Source organism: Rhinoderma darwinii, chromosome 2 (genome assembly GCF_050947455.1).
Source record: "Rhinoderma darwinii isolate aRhiDar2 chromosome 2, aRhiDar2.hap1, whole genome shotgun sequence".
NCBI lineage: Eukaryota > Metazoa > Chordata > Amphibia > Anura > Rhinodermatidae > Rhinoderma > Rhinoderma darwinii.
Genome location: NC_134688.1, coordinates 354003185 through 354023554, shown reverse-complemented (window position 1 = coordinate 354023554; position 20370 = coordinate 354003185). Strand labels below are relative to the sequence as shown.

Genomic DNA, 20370 nt, shown 5'->3' with positions numbered 1-20370 from the left:
CTTATGCTTATACTTTTTTTAAAATTTTTCCCCTCTAAATGATTTCAGATTGTTTTTCAATGGAATTGTACAGTTTATGGGTCAAATTAAAGGTGGAAAAAGTTCTGAATTGATTCATCTTGTACTGATTATTTGACATGACAAAAACCTGGCATTTTAACAGGGGTGTGTAGACTTTTGATATCCATTGTACCTTTATAGCGCCCCCTTTCAGTAGACAAGTGTCATGGTGCAACTGTTTGCTAAATATGGAGCAAGGCACCTTCAATTTTCAGGACCTACTGTTTCACAACTCACCATCTCAGTTCATAGTAAATCATTGGCATCCATAATATAAATTATTATATTTCTGAGACACTCCGTTAATTTGATACAATCTTGGTGTGATGTTTTTATATTGAAGTGTTTGTCGTTTGTAACAAAAATCGTTCCATCTATTGCCAGCATAAATCAAGCTTTGATGCTTGAGGAATTGACTATTCATTTGCTCATACACTTCCTTCTCTCCAGGCTTTTTTTTTCCCTTTTTGAAGCATTCTTCAATCACAGCTTGTGTCATTCCCTAAGGGCTGCGAGAAGGGAGGAAAAAAAGCACAGACTTCACAACGTAGTATGCATGTGAGGAATAGGGGGACTGGCAGGAAGCATGCTGTGAGGGAGAGGAGGCATGTTTGCTTTGAGAGGAAAGGAGCACAATATTGGGAGAGACAAGCTCTGAGGAAGACATTGGATTTGGACTTTCTCACTATCAAACTTGGCGATAGCACCAAGAAAACTGATCATACTGGAGAATACGGTGAGTACAGTGGCTTTCCGTATTAACCCCTACAGGTCCCAGTTCTCAACATTTTACTAAGCTGTGCATTTACGATGCTGAAGGCTATCCAATCTTGCGGTGCCGTCACAGGGATCGTGCTTAACGTTGTAGTCTGCCGGCTCTGTCACCTTGGGTGTCATGGATACAAACCCTTGATGGTGCATTCTAACCATGTCATTAGTAGACAATTTTTAATTTCATCTTTCAGACAGCGGTATGCACCAGTTAAATGGTTTTACAAGCTGCCCTTCAGACTCAGGCTATATTATAGGTCTCCTATATCTGGGGCACAACATCGCTGGGTTTCTCAAAAAGCAATGCTTTTTAATATAGAGATGCTATAGTTAACACATGGGAATGAATTTTACTTTATGGCTATGTTGATGAATGTTCACTGAAAGTGTTGTAGATGGTACAGTACAGTTATCAAAGACCTATAAACCTGTTTTAATGTCACCATAATATTACTATTTTCCCTGAAATAAAACAAAAAAATATATAATTTTGCACCACATTTAATTTACAATTGTCTATAGAAAGATTCCCATATTATGCAGTTAGGAAGAAACTGGTAATGAAATCTAGACAGCAGGCAATCCCGAATAAAGACCTAGGATTAAGCAGGGTTTGATGTTTTAGTCTGTTGGATGAAAGCAGATTATAGGAGCCCAAGCTGTTCTTGGCATCACTATCTCCGTATAAGTGAATGCCACTAACACCTACACTTTGTTGTGGCGGCTGTGACATGTCCCTGAACCCTTCTTGTATTATGTGTGGTTTTCACTTTTAAAAGGATTTGCTATAGAAGTCTCTAGCTCTGAGTATAGCCAAATATTTTACATGGAGTGAAAAAAGTCACGCTTGAGGATGAAATAGGTGCAACAGAGAGAATTTCGGATATGTAATTAGATATTTTACGCTTCTGCGAGTTTTTATCTACTGCAGATGAGCCCTAGATCTCCCTGATTAAATAATGTGTGTGCTGGTGCACGCTTTCAATTTAACCCTGTCTGCACTCAGCTTTTTTACTAGTCTTCTATATACAGACTGCTATTCAACATAGTGATTTTTTTCTACAATGAGACTGTAGAACATGATCAATGTGCAGAAAAAAGGGGAAAAATTTCATTTCCAACAGGAGAGCTTTATATAACGGTTATCTTTACCATCATAAAGTGATCACAAAGAAGATCTCATTAGGAGGAATTGTCGTGTTTTATTTTGCGTAACCAGATAAGCAGGCGATTTAAGCCGAACGTAAATCAAAGCCGTAAAGATGAAATATGTCGATGTGAATGGTTCTCATCATGAACAAGTCTCGGTCCAGTCTAAACAGGACGCTGTTATAAACTTACAGTTAAAGTTGCTGCTGCATTCCTTCTTTCTGTTAAATGACGCCTAGTATATCGACCTGCAGTAAATACTACTAGAATTTTACATTTGTTATATAATTTAGTGCTGTCGTTTACACTGATATTTTAGTAACTAAGTTCTTATGATAATTAGATATTAGCCAACACTTTATTCATTGAAATGCATAACTGATAACTATGTCTTCTTGAAAGAGCAATTGAATTGTTGAAAATACAGTCCAACCCGCAGGCAGCATGCTATAGAGCAAGAGGAGCTGAGGAGATTGATATATATGTTTGTAGCAAAAGATTCAGTACAACTTGTAATTTATTCATTTAAACCTTTTCTCATATGGGCTGAGTCCAGTGGGCGGTCCTACCCCATGATTGACAGGTACCTCTGTGCTCACACTCATACAGGGAAGGCTGTCAATCACTGAGAAGGCTCTTAGTCATGTCTCTGTCTTTTTTTTTTCTGCAAACATGTTAATACTTAAAGTCACTTATAAAATTCAAAAGCAAAAGCAAAAACATTTCCGTTGTTTTGACAGAATCAATACCATAGTAGACTGCGCTATGGATTCTGTCAATACAACTGGACCTTTACACAACGGTGACAAACGGAAACCATTTGCTCCAGATCCGTCATCATTGAGATCAATGGTGATGCAAACGGAAACCTATGGTTACCATTTGTTTCAGTTTGGATTCCGTTCTTGGGTTCCCCTGACGGAAAGGTCCGACGCAACCCATGAATGGAGTCCCGACACAGATGTGAACGAAGCCTTAAACTCCGCCCGTCAGGTAAACCACATCTTAAGCTATGTATGGTTTAAACATCTTTATCTGCGCTTACAGAATAAAGCAGAACATTGCGGTGTGCTTCTCAGAGCATCTAGCGCCCTCTACAGTCTCGCCCTTGCCCCTCCCTGGGATTCCTCCTCTCATCCCCTCAACAATGTTAGTATTTAATGAACATATAAATACTCATTAGCAGGTGTTTGCATATGGATAATAGGCAGATCAGGTTGGGCGAAGGATAAAATTGTTGAACACATGAATCACACCAAGAAACATATATGCTGTCTCCATCATTAAGATTTTAGCACTTAAACATATTTATGTTAGATGTGTACTTACAAGGCCTAGTCCTGGGGTACAAGAATAGCAATAGTTTTTGTTTGTGCCACATACATATTATAAGGCCTGTTTTTCTTGACATACTCTGATTATCTATTCTATATTGAGCACGGAAGATTAGACTTGTTTAGAGTCCATTATTTCGATATTGGGTCAATTACATTTTTAGAACACATAGATCTGTAAATAGAAACCGGAGCACATACAAATTGATGACAAACTTGGATAAGTAGAAATAGGGCAGGCCCTATTCTTACTGTTCTTATTCTGTCATCTGAAGTATTGTCTCTGTTTGTCATCAGTGATTACAAGAACGTGTAACTTTTCTTCCCTGATACCCCGTCAAAACATAATGGAGACGTTATGTCCGAGTTATTGAGTCCAAAAGTTAAAGGGAATGTGTTGCTAGCAAAAAATGTATTTTTTTTTTTAGTTAAACAATTAGTGTGTAGGTGATTAAACATTGTTCTAATTTTTTTTATTATTTTCACGAGTCAGGAAATATTATAAATTAGATTCTAATTTATAATATTTCCCAGCACTGGTCACTAGATGGAGCAATTCCCAAAATTGCAGCATTGCATGTGGTAAAGCAACCACATTGCTTTATGCTGCAAAATTGGAAAAAAATCCCTCGCTCTAGTGAGCTCTCAGAATCCCCCCCCCCTCCTTTATCCTGGCTAGTGCTGGGAGAAACGAGGGGATTGAACGGTCAAATCTCCTACACTGTGTGTCGCCATTTTTTGAGCTAACACACAGTGTAGTAGGTTTAAATACACTAGTAAACACACACTGAAACATGAACATACATAGAAATCACTTACCTGCTCCTGCCGCCGCCGCTCCTTCCAGTCCGTCCGCTCCATCTGCTGCCGCTGCTCCAAGTGCACAAGTCCGGAAGCCGCGACCGGAAGTAGTAATCTTACTGTCTGGCCGCGACTTCCGGTCTACAGGAAAATGGCGCCGGACGGCGCTCAGTTCAACTTGGACTGTGTGGGAGCGGCGCATGCGCCGTTCCCACACAGATGGCGTACACCATAGTGGATGGAACGGGCCCCGTTCGCATTCACTATGGGACTGTAGCTGCCGTATTCCATGTCTGTATGTGTCGTTAATCGACACATACAGAAATGGAAAAAAATATGGCAGCCCCCATAGGGAAGAAAAAGTAAAAAAATAAAAAAAAGTAACACACAAACACACAAATAAATATAAATGTTTTTAATAAAACACTAACATCAAACTGATATCAAAAAATTTTTTGGGTGACACTGTTCCTTTAACTACTCAACCTTCTGTACAGCACATAGCCGCCTTGGCTGGCTGCCAAAAAAAGTGACATGGATTCCTTGGAGTCCTAGACTTTACTTCTCTGCAATGTACTCTGCTACCAGGGCAAAAGGAACAATTGACCAGGGGCCTCCACCCAGGGCCGCCATCAGGAATTTCAGGGCCCCATACAGCTAAATTTTCTGGGCCCCCCTACCGTGGCACTGCCTGTTAACGGTACTCCGTCCAGCACTATATCATGCTACCCAGGGCCGCCATCAGGGGGGTATTGGGGGTACTGATGTGAGGGGCCCGGCCAAACCTAATTGAAAGGGGGGCCCGGCAACTGCCGCGACTTTGCCTTTGGTAGAAAAAAAACAGGCCCCTGCAATGGGGCCCGTTTTTTTCACCAAAAGAATGTCGTGAGCTGCGGGACCCCCCTCTCATCATGGGGGCCGTCAAACACCGCTGCGGATTTTCTGCAATAAAATGTGTTGCATATAATCCGCAGTGTTCATGCCTAGTGTGTTCCTACCCTAAGGCCGGATTTACACAAGCGTGTGGTTTTTGTGTGCGCAAAAAACGTGGCGTTTTGCGCATGCAAAAGGTCCATAACTGCTCCGTGTGGCAGCAGCGTATGATGCGTGGCTGCGTGATTTTCGCGCAGCCGCCATCATTATGACACTCTGTTTGTATGTTTGTAGCACGTGGTGCTTTTCTGTTTTCATTCATAGTTTATACTGCTGCGAAAGTGCTGAGCGTGATTTTCATGCACCCATTGACTTCAATGGGTGCGTAATGCACGAACAATGCACAAATATAGGACATGTCCTGAGTTTTACGCAGCGGACACACGCTGCGTGAAAATCACTGACAGTCTGCACGGCCCCATAGAGTAACATAGGTCCGTGCGAGGCGCGTGAAAATCACACACGTTGCACGGATGTATTACACGTTCGTCTGAATAAGCCCTAACAATAAGGCCCAGTTCACAGAGTTTTTGGGCCTTGATATTGACTCGGACACTGCGTCAGAATCAGCACCAAAATACTTCCAAAACCGCCTCCCATTGATTTAATCTGAAATCAATGGGAGCCAGTCGCAGAAAAAAGAAAAAGCAGCACGTCCTTTCTTGCCGCTGTTCCGCCTCTGACCTCCCATCGAAATCAATGGGAGGCAGAAAATGCATTTTTCGCTGCGTTTTTTGTCTGCTGTCCTCAATCGCCGCGGGCAAAAAGTGCAGCAAAAAAACGCGGCAAGATAGTGTGGGCAGGTCAAAATCTGCCTCCAAATTCTTTAAAGAGGCTCTGTCACCAGATTTTGCAACCCCTATCTGCTATTGCAGCAGATAGGCGCTGCAATGTAGATTACAGTAACGTTTTTATTTTTAAAAAACGAGCATTTTTGGCCAAGTTATGACCATTTTTGTATTTATGCAAATGAGGCTTGCAAAAGTCCAACTGGGCGTGTTTACAGTAAAAGTCCAACTGGGCGTGTATTATGTGTGTTACATCGGGGTGTGTTTACTTCTTTTACTAGCTGGGCGTTCTGATGAGAAGTATCATCCACTTCTCTTCAGAACGCCCAGCTTCTGGCAGTGCAGACACACAGCGTGTTCTCGACAGATCACGCTGTGACGTCACTCACTTCCTGCCCCAGGTCCTGCATCGTGTCGGCCAGATTGGCACCAGAGGCTACAGTTGATTCTGCAGCAGCATCAACGTTTGCAGGTAAGTAGCTACATCGACTTACCTGCAAACGCCGATGCTGCTGCAGAATCAACTGTAGCCTCTGGTGCCGATGTGTCCTCGCTCGTCCGACACGATGCAGGACCTGGGGCAGGAAGTGAGTGACGTCACAGCGTGATCTCTCGAGAACACGCTGTGTGTCTGCATTGCCGGGCCCCCCTTTCAATTAGGTTTGGCCGGGCCCCTCACACCAGTACCCCTAATACCCCCCTGATGGCGGCCCTGCCTCCACCAATCAGGTCCCTCAGGTCCTTCGGACAAATCATGGATTTTGAAAAAGATTTAACATGTATCATATATTTCTAGGGGTTGGCGCTCTATTTTCCTCCCTGCACTTGTTAACCCAGTGGTTGGGCATGCATATTTGTCATAGGGAAGGCAGTCACCAGATTACCATCATTTGTTTGAACAAGGGATTGGGTATGTTTATAAATCCAACATGCCAAACCTTGTTTTACCCAATAGAATGCAAAGGGGACAGTAGGGCTGCCCTCATAAATATTAGATTGTCATCAGATTCTGTTGACATAAGTGGGATCTGCTGACAATTATGTAACATTTATGTTCAGCACAAATTATCCAAGCATTATTTGACACTCCTTTTTTTTTTTTGCTTTGAGACCTCCACCAACCTTGGTCTGGCCTTGGCTGCTACTCTACTATAATGCTATATACAGGTACCTGTGTCTGGACACATCCTTGGTAAACCAGTTAGTTAAACTTTGGTCATGTGCGTTGAAGTATCGAAGGCAATTATTCCATAACAACAGGTGTGATGACAACTAGTGGTAGTGTATTCAGCAAGCAAGACACAGAAGTCAACCTGACAAATTGTATCCACTGATATTAGCTTAACCTCAACTAACTAGAATATATAGAAATCTTGATTGAAAGCCAGTAAACACCAACAAAGCCCTCCAATCACTGTTTACAAAGCATAATTATTTTACTTATTAAGTTTTGTTTTTTTCAGACAAACATTTAAAAATGTAATTAACTCGATTCGTTTTTATTTCCCCTTTAATCTCCCGTATTGGGATAGTAAGGGATAATTGTATAATCCTTGTTATAATTTTCTTTTCTATGACAGTACTTTTGAAGTAGATTACATTCTAAATGGTTTCCTAACAAAAGTTGTGTTAGCATATAATGTAATCTCTGTGCCTAATATGTAAATGATGCACCTCTCAGATGACAGTTGGATAATTTACACCACAAAGGATGGTAGGGAATACTGTCAACATTCCTAGCATCTGATATACTGTTTATGTGTTATGGAATCACCAGTTGAGCAATTCCCAGGGTGGGATTTTATGGAATTGCTAGGTGAGCAATTCCCCAAAGGCTGCTGTAGACTGTCAGGAATGAGCGTGCAAATAAATCCTCAACCCCAAATCAATCACAACACTGATCAACAGAATCTAAGGCTACTCTAGGGTTTTCGCCAGAGCCCACCGCAGGACAGGTTGGATTTTGCAGCATAGAACCCAGGTTGTTTTAACAGAGTTCAGTGTTGGATAAGAGGTGCCAAGCAGGCAATACCAGAGCAGATAATAAGACAGCCCGAGGGTATACAGAAAGTTCAAATCACAAAGCTAGTGGATATCAGGGATGGCAGAGGTTAAAACCAGCCGGGAGCAGAAAGTCCAAATCAGTATGCAAAAAGTAATCCAGAGACAAGCCGAGGTCCAGTTCCAAAAAGAGCAAATAGTCAAAGGTACAGGGTATAATCAGTAGCTTCACCAAACACCTGTAGACAAGGAAAATCAATCTTAAAGGGATGGACGTTTCCTAACAATATGACTGTGAATATGACTGTGGTGATTTATTTCTCTAGTCTCATGTGATGTATGTTGACTTGCCAGAATTGTGTATTGAATTTGACTAAAACAAAGTAAATAAAGATAAATGCTTGTCGCATAACATGTCTGGTTAGATTAAGATCAGATATATTCAGTTGTATGTTGACTGAATTCAGTCATGTAAAACTTGAGTTAAAATTGTGTTTATTATTTTATGTCATTTTTATTTCTCTTTACATCTGCATAAATCCCTATTATGTATCTTTTCTTTTATTGTGTTGTATTACAACATAAAATGTTTAGGCTGTTGTCAATACAATGGGTAAAGCCTCACAGCTCAGCCGCCTTCTCTGAGTTTACTGATCAGGTATATTAGTATAAGATATTATACAAAAACTCACCAGACCAGTTTACAGAATTTGACAACCATGAAGGGGGTTTTACACAGGGTGATTATCGGGCAGACGAGCGTTCATAGAATGCTTGTTGCCAATAATTGCCCTGTGTAAACAGGGCAGCGATCAGCAGATGAACGAGCAAATGCTCGATCAACTGCTGATCGTATCATTTAAAAAAAGTTAAATATCGTTGTCGGCAGCACATCTCCCTGTGTAAATAGGGAGATGCACTGCAGGCATAATAATAATGTAAAGCGATCGGAGTAATGACCGCTCGTACCTATACATAGCTCCTTGTGACCGGAGCAAACGTATGCCAATCAATAATGTCTCGTTGATCGGAGCTCGCTGCATCGGACGATTATCGGCTGGTGTAATAGGGGCTTTAGACAACAACCATTAAACCACTAGACAACAAGGATGTCCTTTACAAGCCACTTAATAAACAATAATGTTATTTATTAACCCCCTTGTCCACAAATGATATTATCTATCATCTATTAGACTAACCCTTTAGACTATCACGGATATTATTATTATTATTATTATTATTATTATACTACCAAACCACCAGAGGTACATATAGCAAAGATGTTAATTAACAACCACTAGCTCACCAGGTTTTTATAAATGAAAAAACAATTAGAACACCAAGGATAATATTAAACCACTAGACCACCTCAGATGGTCTAATCTGCTAGACCACCAGAGATGATAATATTAGTATACATCTGTGGAAGACATGCCAAAGAAGATTTTTCAGGTTAGTCTCACTATAACTGGTATCTTTGCTCTGATAAATATCCCAACTTTTCATAGACGTGATTAATATTAAAGATTAGCTCAGTTCAAGGTTTCTTCTCACCTTTGATGTCTTACCACCAACCCTCCAAATATTCAAAGGACTGTCTGATTCTGGGAATACACAATAAGTAAGTTGTCAAGAACAGAACTTCTTGGACTTGAACTCTGGACTCTCCAGTCTTGCTTTGAAGCATTGACTGCTCTGGTGATTAGTTATGGATTGCTCATGCTTTATAGCCAATAACAGTAATTGCTGCCCATATTTAGCTGCAGCTTTGTGCTTCCTGAGCCTAATTGTTTTGGTTGCCAGTAATCCAGTTTCCCTTTTCTTAAACCACTATTGCTGTCTTGTGTAGCGAACTCTGCATACATTTCACTACGACTGATCTTTAGCTCCTGTGTAATAACTCTGTATACATCTGACCACATCTGATCCCTCTCTCCATTGTACTCTTTCACCTGCACCCCAGGCGTCATGTGGAGACTATCATGGGGTCCTCGACCTGGGAATCCCCCTGCAGCAAAGTCCATAGCCTCTGAGGATGAAGGTAATTCCTTAGATTTCACACCCCAGGTTAGCCTGTGCGAACCTAATTAAGGCTATTCCTTATTAACTTACTGAATTACATCTTCTTGATGTACAATTCATTCAAGCGCTACTACTGAAGTGCTACAAACAAAGCATTACCACTGAATATTATTGTGAACTGTGCCATTGCCTTGCCTATTTGATTCCAAATCTGAGAACCAGCAGCATTACATAATAATCAGGCTGAAACATGTGAGTTCTGCGGGGAAGAATCTGCTTTGTCTTGGCATGCTTTTCAGATCTCTGAATTGCATAACATTATTTTCAACCCCGGTGTATAATTAACTGAAATAAATTGCCAAGTCAAGAAATTAGAAGTACAAGTACAGGAGATGTGTGATAATTCTACTGTTGTTGATGCTGCATGTCAAATATATCGGACCTCTCTACACGAAAAGTTTGGGGGGAAAAGATGCTTGTACTGTGGGTATTCTTAACCACTGCTGGTTGATTTTTCCTACTCTTGCCTTTTAGTTCCCTATTGATAGGTCCAAGTTGGTGTTGATCATTGCCCTGCTAGTTGATGAAACGCAAGTCTCTGCATCATCCTATCTGAAACAAGATCATGCAATACTGGATTTGCTACCACTGAGGGGGCATTACATAATTTGTGCCAGGGAAGGAGCTCAGTTGCTGCAGACTTTCATCGCTGTGCTTCTGATATTTCATGGAAGTCTTCTACACTAAAATGGCATTTCCATGATGGTCCTTCTCAACAGGTTAAAGATAAGCTTGCTAAAGTAGATCTTCCAGCAGAACTTAAAGACTATATATACGGTTGTACATTCATATTGACAAAAGAGTGGGAGAAAAAGCGAGAAAAGCAGAGTAACTATGATTCACGCACTCTCTTATATTCACCAGTTGTTGTTTTTAATGTATTCAAAGTTTTTATTGATTTTTAAAACCAACAAAAATCAAAACACAGAGGAAGTACATTCTTCCTTAGAACTAAGGGAACATCAATAGGGGTACAGCCCAATGGGAAGGTGAGAATTACATCCTTTTACAAATAATAATATTAAGTATCAGTGTGAATAGGTACATTGAGAAGAAGTATTACGAGATAATGGGAGAAAAACATAACAGTATAGGCTCCTTTGTACAACGCATTATATCTACATACATTGTAATGAGTCATAGGGAATAAAACACCACCTAAAAAGGAAACGAAAGTAAGGAAAAGAAAAAAACAAAACAAGAGGGAGACAAGACAAGGGCCGAAAGGGTCTATTCACCAGTTTTTCTCTCACTTCATAGAACTCAGGTATCCCCCCAAACAGATCCGTTTCAAGAAACAATGTGGGTAGATACTATTGGGAACCACTTTTCTGATGCAGAGAAGCGACAATGTATTGCTGAAAAATGATGGGGGAATTTATTAAGCCTGGCAACTCATTCTCCAGTCTTAATAAAAAGAAAGTTGGAGAAAACTGCGACACATTTATTAAGATGCGAATTCCTTTTAGCCAACCGTGTGCCACAATTGCGCCCATCAGCCATAAAATAAAAAAGAAGCATACTTACCTCTCCTCTTCTCCCCTCCGTGTCCCCTCAGGCTCCCTCAGCATGCTGCGGCTGATACAAGGTCCAGACACCGGGCAGCGTCAGACCCTTACATGCTCAACATCATCACTGCTCTATCACATACAATGTCCTGGCGCTGCCCGGTGTCTGGACATTGTATCAGTCACAGCATGCTGAGGCAGGCGGTGGGGGAGAGCGGTAAGGGCCTTGGGCCTCTACCTTGCTACACCCCACAGAGAGAAATCTACGCCATACTGACCACAGTCTAATATCTTCTCCTGTGGAAATCGTGACTGTTGACGTGTCAACATTAAGCTCTGGTCTAGTTACCCATGAGACTATTGAGCAGAATTTAATGATAGGTCTTGAAAATCATGAGAAGATATGTTTTCACTTAATCTCCTAATTTTGGAAATCCTTGGCTTGGCAACCCCTCAATTGATTGTAAGTTTAGTTTTTATTTTGTTAGCTGTAGGCCACTTACACACGTGCGGATTTGTCATGCTGATTTTCTCGCGGCAAATCCTCTGTGTAGTACACAACCAGCAAAGTAAATGAGCTATCAAATAATCTCACCTACACGTAGCAGAATTTTCCCCTGCGTAAATTGACTTGAGGTGCGTTTCTGCCTCAGAATTGTATGTGACAAGTTTATAAAAAGAAACGCACCAAAATCCGCAGCATTAAACCACGCATATTTCAGCATCAAATTGTAAAATCCGTACCTAAAAATGAATAAAACCGCACTATTTGGTGCAGATTTTATCTGTGAAATTACCTGTGTTTACCTGTGGTTTTGATGAGGATTTTCCGCACCAAATTACACAACTTGTACACGTAGCCTTAAAGAGCAGACAGAAAAAAATAATACTCCACAATCAACAACTAGAGCAAGGAATCATCTCAAAAATCTTATAAAACTGAATGCAATGTTAGAGAACTAACGTTTATTTTGAATATTGTCAAATAAATTGTCATCTAAAGAATCCTATTTTCTCTCAGATTCTGGAGATACAATTACCAACTCCGCAGAACTGCCTTAACCCTATAAAGATGTCTGTTAGAAGAGCAATGCTGACAAGCTACCTCCTCATCGTTCTTTTGACTGTCCTATTGAGCTTTACTGGGCCACCCATACATTTTTGAACGTATGGCTGCCCCAGGGGACGAATGGAAGATCAGCCGGGGTCAAACGTATGCAAATTTCGGTAAACAAGAACAATAGTGGATAGGCACAGGGAAGCTGGATTACTTTCAAGCCAGAATAGTCAGGCACAGGGGGTACAAAGCTGAGGGTAAATATGGGCAGCAATCCCTGTGATTGGCTACATACCATGAGCAATCACTAACAAATCATCAAGCAGGACTGGAGAGTTCAGATTTCAAGCTCGGGAAGTTCAATTCCTGGATAAGACAAGATAGATAAGTTTAAGTCATTCTTGGTATGTTGTAGATCCACTTTGACTACTTACAGTCAACTATGTAGATACAGGGAATGCCCTACGGTTTTAACCCTCAATGATTTATTATTTATCTTGTGTACTAGTGTATCTAAACTGATCATTCAAAGTACAGTTTCAGAGAACAGCACAAAGCTACATTCCATTACATAATGTAGTTGATTATAATTATTTTTGCCTTTTGCAACAATTTATATGTGGGTGGGTGGGTGTGGAGCGGAGGTTAAACAAAGCATATCAGAGTGCTCAATGACTAACTATTTAATATTGTTTAATTCATACTTCGGTCTTCCACTGTTAAATGCTATGCAGCTCTCAATTTAACGAATAGTAGGCAGCTACTTTAGTCTTAGCTGCCTACCTACCCTTCCACCTGTATACACCCTGTATCCAAGAAACGAGACTGGAAGCAGCACTCAGCAACAAATGTGAATTTATTCACCCAACAAAACTGTGTTGGGTGAATAAATTCACATTTGTTGCTGAGTGCTGCTTCCAGTCTCGTTTCTTGGATATATGCATGAGGAGCACGTCACTCCTTATTTTTGAAGCTAGCACCAACCGTTTTCTTGGCTATTTACACAGTGCTGCTCCTATCCCCTGTTCTACTGTATACACCCTGTATGTACCCACCCTACACCCCTGTAGACATAACCTAATTGTCCTTCCACCCCTATGTAATAACTACCTACCTACCTATCATCATTGTAGTTACACTAGGAAAGAGTACCTACCTACTTAAAGATACACTGGACACGATATAATGTAATGTAGATACTATAGGTAATATGTGTAATCTGTTAAAAAATAATTATCCCGCATCCCACTAGATACTAGAAAATATCCAATCCCTGTGTACCAAGTAACATCTTAATCTTTTCTCCTTCCCAATAGACATCCGGGAATGTAACATTCTACCTCCGGACTGGACACCACGGAATATAACCTAGATTCCGTAAAAGATGATTGATAGATAGATAGATAGATAGATAGATAGATAGATAGATAGATAGATAAAAAATGTAATAAAAAAAGCATCATGACACTATAAAGACATATTATAAAGTGCAATTGCTTTTGGCTTAAAAGATCTTTTAAATCGTTCTTTCCTACATCGAAATTGTAGTAATCATATGGGAAAATAAGGGATACAAAAAATTATTCTTCCACTGTGCACAAGAAATTATAACCTACACCTCTCCCCATTAGTCAACAGGGACCAGTGTCAAACTGGGGTACCTTGGGCTCACCAGAAAAAAAGATTCTGGAGTTGTCGTCTGTTGGACCACTGGCGTAGCTATAGGGGTCGCAGCGGTCGCAGTTGCCAAACGTAGTAGAACAGATTTTTAAAAACAATTACTTCTGGTGAGCGCACTAGGAAGGGCCCTCACGTGATATCACGATCACATGGTACACTTAGTGTACCATGTGACATCACGTGAGGGGCGTTCCATGCATTCAGGAAGAGGACGCAGCGTGGTGCGGACGGAGCAAGAGAGCCTGGACGCAAGTTGGAGCCGATCACCAGAAAACAACGAGACTTGGTGAGGAGGTGTGTGTGTATATGTAATGTATTGTATCGTATCGTATCGTATTGTTCTTTCTGTGTTTAAAATTGTGGGTCGCGACTCCCTTGGGGCGTTGTGTGAAGACCTCTGGGGGGGGGTCGCGAGCCACTAAACGATGTTCATGTTCCAAGTACTGTATCTGTGCAGGACACAGATACAATTTAATTCAATACTGGAGCAAGGAGCTGACGGCCGCTTGCTCCAGAATTCACTGTGCCGTGCCCATGAGCCATGAACGCCGCAGCTATGGGGGCCATTATACAGTGCGGAGGCAGCTATGGGGGCCAATATACTGTGTGCAGGCAGCTATGGGGGCCATTATACTGTGTGCAGGCAGCTATGGGGGCCATTATACTGTGTGCAGGCAGCTATGGGGGCCATTATACTGTGTGGAAGCAGCTATGGGGGCCATTATACTATGTGGAAGCAGCTATGGGGGCCATTATACTGTGTGGAGGCAGCTATGGGGGCCATTATACTGTGTGGAAGGAGCTATGGGGGCCATTATACTGTGTGGAAGCAGCTATGGGGCCATTATACTGTGTGGAGGCAGCTATGGGCCATTATACTGTGTGGAGGCAGCTATGGGGGCCATTATACTGTGTGGAGGCAGCTATGGGGGCCATTATACTGTGTGGAAGCAGCTATGGGGGCCATTATACTGTGTGGAGGCAGCTATGGGCCATTATACTGTGTGGAGGCAGCGATGGGTCATTATACTGTGTGGGGGCAGCTATGGGCCATTATACTGTGTGGAGGCAGCTATGGGGCATTATACTGTGTGGGAGCAGCTATGGGGGCATTATACTGTGTGGGGGCAGCTATGGGCCATTATACTGTGTGCAGGCAGCTATGGGCCATTATACTGTGTGCAGGCAGCTATGGTCCATTATACTGTGTGGAGGCAGCTATGGGCCATTATACTGTGTGGAGGCAGCTATGGGGGCCATTATACTGTATGCAGGCAGCTATGGGCCATTATACTGTGTGGAGGCAGCTATGGGCCATTATACTGTGTGGAGGCAGCCATGGGGGCCATTATACTGTGTGCAGGCAGCTATGGGCCATTATACTGTGTGGAGGCAGCTATGGGCCATTATACTGTGTGGAGGCAGCTATGAGCCATTATACTGTGTGGAGGCAGCTATGGGCCATTATACTGTGTGCAGGCAGCTATGGGCCATTATACTGTGTGCAGGCAGCTATGGGCCATTATACTGTGTGCAGGCAGCTATGGGCCATTATACTGTGTGGGGGCAGCTATGAGCCATTATACTGTGTGGAGGCAGCTATGGGCCATTATACTGTGTGGAGGCAGCTATGGGCCATTATACTGTGTGGGGGCAGCTATGGGCCATTATACTGTGTGGAGGCAGCTATGGGCCATTATACTGTGTGGAGGCAGCTATGGGCCATTATACTGTGTGGAGGCAGCTATGGGCCATTATACTGTGTGCAGGGAGCTATGGACTATTATACTGTGTGCAGGCAGCTATGGGCCATTATACTGTGTGGAGACAGCTATGGGCCATTATACTGTGTGGAGGCAGCTATGGGCCATTATACTGTGTGGAGACAGCTATGGGCCATTATACTGTGTGGGGGCAGCTATGGGCCATTATACTGTGTGGAGGCAGCTATGGGCCATTATACTGTGTGGAAGCAGCTATGGGCCATTATACTGTGTGGAGACAGCTATGGGCCATTATACTGTGTGGAGGCAGTTATGGGCCATTATACTGTGTGGAGACAGCTATGGGCCATTATACTGTGTGGGGGCAGCTATGGGCCATTATACTGTGTGGAGGCAGCTATGGGCCATTATACTGTGTGGAAGCAGCTATGGGCTATTATACTGTGTGGAGGCAGCTATGGGCCATTATACTGTGTGGAGGCAGCTATGGGCCATTATACTGTGTGGAGGCAGCTATGGGCCATTATACTGTGTGGAGGTAGTTATGGGCCATTATACTGTGTGGAGGCAGCTATGGGCCATTATACTGTGTGCAGGGAGCTATGGACCATTATACTGTGTGCAGGCAGCTATGGGCCATTATACTGTGTGGAGGCAGCTATGGGCCATTATACTGTGTGGGGGCAGCTATGGGAGCATTATACTGTGTGGGGGCATTATACTATGGGGGCTGTTGGGCAAGGCGTCTGGGCATAGGCGCGCGCAGGGGTCTGATGATGATGGTGGTGGTGTTGGGGAGTGGTAGGGGGGCCCAAGCTCAATTCTTGCACCCGGGCCCATGAGCCTTTAGCTACGCCCCTGTGTTGGACCCTTGAGAAACATTACTGTATCAGAACCTGGGCCCACAAGAAGCTCAACTGATACTCTGGTGGGCCAGTCCAACACTGATAAGAGACTCTAACCTACCAAATGCTGATCACCAGGAATAAGTACAGTATGGGAGGGGAAGACAGCGTAGCTAGTGACCCAAGGCTATGTAATAGAGACTGCAAGGATATCCACATTATCCCATCACCGCCCAGGGTCCATCACTCTCAGGCTGGGTTCACACGACCTATTTTCAGGCGTAAACTAGGCGTATTATGCCTCGTTTTACGCCTGAAAATAGGGCTACAACACGTCGGCAAACATCTGGCCATTCATTTGAATGGGTTTGCCGACGTATTGTGCAGACGACCTGTGATTTACGCGTCGTCGTTTGACAGCTGTCAAACGACGACGCGTAAATGGACTGCCTCGGCAAAGAAGTGCAGGGCACTTCTTTGCCACGTAATTTGAGCTGTTCTTCATTGAACTCAATGAAGCACAGCTTAAGATTTACGAGCGTCTCAGACGGCTCGCAAAATGCGAGGAGGAGCATTTACGTGTGAAACGAGGCAGCTGTTAACAGTCTGTCTTTTCACACGTAAATGCCTCTCATCGTGTGAACATACCCTCACTCACTATAATAAAACCAAGACACATTTTAATGGGAAATGGAGTGGCCACAGCTTTATTTTCCAAAACACTTTTATTGAATAATTTTAACACTTAAATTCAGCTTGAAGGCTTCATCCTCATTTTGTTGTTTTTCCAAAGCCTGAGATGCCATCGAACCGCTATTCCAGCGGGCATGTAGGGTGCTAAACCGCCTTCCAAGCTAACTCCGCCCACTGTGACATCTGCAAAAGAAAAAAAGCCAAAGAAAAATGCCAAATACCACCGTACTCAGTATTATCCAAAAACCGCCATAACCCCAGGGGAGGTAGGGTGGGTGTACTTCTCGTTGGAGCAGAAGGTAACAGGGGGAAAAATGCATTTGACCCTCTGCTTTATTAATTTTACCACACCCCTCGCACCATCCTGCAACCAATCCTGGATCCCTGGGCATTCCTTGAACTTTTTACCTCTCCTCCTCCATCCCTTGCAGTCCCTGGCACTTTCCCTAAACGGTTCATTGCCTACAAAACAACAGTTAGAATATTTATACACATTATCTCTGCTAAGTAGTTCATATGCATGCGACTATATGAATAGAGTTGCTGACTGAGGAGTCAAGGTATAGCTTTACTTCTGGTGCAGACAACCATCAATTCCTAGGTACTGTAGTTTGCAGCCAGAGGACTGACTTGAAGGAGCAGCCAAGTAGCAAAAACCTCTTAAAAACAAGCAGCTAAAGCGAGTGTGGGAGCATGGGACTGAGTATTGGCCTCAAGTGTGCAGTCTTAACCCCTTAATGACCAGCCTATTTTGGACCTTAATGACCAAGCTATTTTTTAAGTTTTTCAATCGTCGCATTCCAAGAGCTATAACTCTTTCATTTTTGCGTTGACATCGCTGTATTAGGTCTTGTTTTATGCGGGACAAGTTGTATTTTTTTAATAACACCATTTTTAGGTACATATTATTTATTGATTAACTTTTATTAACTTTTTTTTTGGGGGGAATAGAAAAAAATCTGAAATTTCGCCACTCTTTTTTGCATCCTAAATCTACGCCGTTTACCGTGTGGTATAAATAACACAATAACTTTATTCAGCGGGTTCTTACGATTGCAACGATACCAAATTTGTATAGTTTTTGTATGTTTTACTACTTTTACACAGTAAAAACGCTTTTTTTTCTAAATTATTTGTTTTTGTGTCTCCATATTTGAAGAGCCGTAACGTTTTTATTTTTTCGCCGATGCGGTTGTATGAGGGCTTTTTTTTTGTGGGAAGACTTGTCGTTTTTATTGGTACCATTTTGGAGTAGATGCGACTTTTTGATCACTTTTTATCACATTTTTTTAAAGTCAGTATTCACAGAAAACAGCAATTTTTCCATAGTTTTTTATTAATTTTTTTACGGCGTTCACCGTGCGGGTTAAATAATGTAATAGATTTATAGTCGGGGTCGTTACGGACGCGGCGATACCAAATATGTGTAACTTTTTTACTTTATTTTGGTTTTTTAATAGTAAAGCATTGTGTAAGGGGAAAAGCTGGGTTTTTCATTTTTTTTCACATTTTTTTTTAAATTAACTTTATTCAACTTTTTTTTAACTTTTTTACTAGTCCCATTAGGGGACTATAATATGCGATTCTGCGATCGCATTTATAATACACTGCAATACTTTTGTATTGCAGTGTATTATGCCTGTCCGTTTAAAACGGACAGGCATCTGCTAGGTCATGCCAGAGGCATGACCTAGCAGGCATACACTACAGGCAGACCTGGGGGCCTTTATTAGGCCCCCGGCTGCCATCGCAGACACAGACACTCGGCGATCGTATCGCCGGGTGTCGGTGGGGGAGAGAGGGAACTCCCTCCCTCTCTCCAAAACCACTCAGATGCGGTGCTCGCTATTGAGCACCGCATCTGAGGGGTTAAACGTGTGAGATCGATACTAATATCGATCTCACACGGCAGAGCAGGGACGCTCCCAGCCCTCAGCTGCCTCTAGCAGCTGAGAGCAGGGAGATTTGACAGTTCCCTGCTCTGTAAACTTATTCCGATGCCGCAACGTAAAAAGTCTATGGCATCGGAATAAGGCCCGTTAGTGACCGACGTAGAAACACGATGGGCCGGTCACTAACGGGTTAAAGAGGCTCTGTCATCAGATTTTCAAACCCCTATCTTGTATTGCAGCAGATCGGCGCTGCAATGTAGATTACAGTAACGTTGTTTTTTTTCAAAAACGAGCATTTTTGGCCAAGTTATGAGCATTTTTATATTTATGCAAATGAGCCTTTCTTAAGTACAACTGGGCGTGTTTAAAGTTATGTCCAAGTGGGCGTGTATTGTGTGTGTACATCTGGGTGTGTTTACATGTTTTACTAGCTGGACGTTGTGAATAGAAGTGTATGATGCTGACGAATCAGCATCATCCACTTCTCTTCGTTAACACCCAGCTTCTGGCAGTGCACAGACACATAGCGTGTTCTCGAGAGATCACGCTGTGACGTCACTTCCTGTCCCAGGTCCTGCATCGTGTCGGACGAGCGAGGACACATCGGCACCAGAGGCTACATCGACTTACCTGCAAACGCCGATGCTGCTGCAGAATCAACTGTAGCCTCTGTCGCCTGGTGCCGATGTGTCCTCGCTCGTCCGACACGATGCAGGACCTGGGGCAGGAAGTGACGTCACAGCGTGATCTCTTGGGAACACGCTGTGTGTCTGTGCACTGCCAGAAGCTGGGTGGTAACGAAGAGAAGTGGATGATGCTGATTCGTCAGCATCATACACTTCTATTCACAACGCCCAGCTAGTAAAACAAGTAAAAACGCCCAGATGTACACACACAATACACGCCCACTTGGACATAACTTTAAACACGCCCAGTTGTACTTAAGAAAGGCTAATTTGCATAAATATAAAAATGCTTATAACTTGGCCAAAAATGCTCGTTTTTGAAAAAAAAAAACGTTACTGTAATCTACATTGCAGCGCCGATCTGCT

The 20370-nt window shown here is 42.5% G+C and overlaps 1 protein-coding gene across 1 annotated transcript in view; it reads left to right on the top strand.

Moving 5' to 3' along the window:
• The first annotated feature begins 518 nt into the window (after positions 1 to 518).
• Positions 519 to 20370, top strand: part of KLHDC8A (kelch domain containing 8A) — a 47800-nt gene continuing 27948 nt past the window's right edge. The window contains exon 1 of the mRNA XM_075850707.1: positions 519 to 796. The gene's annotated coding sequence lies outside the window, so the exon portion shown is untranslated. The remainder of the gene's footprint in view (positions 797 to 20370) is intronic.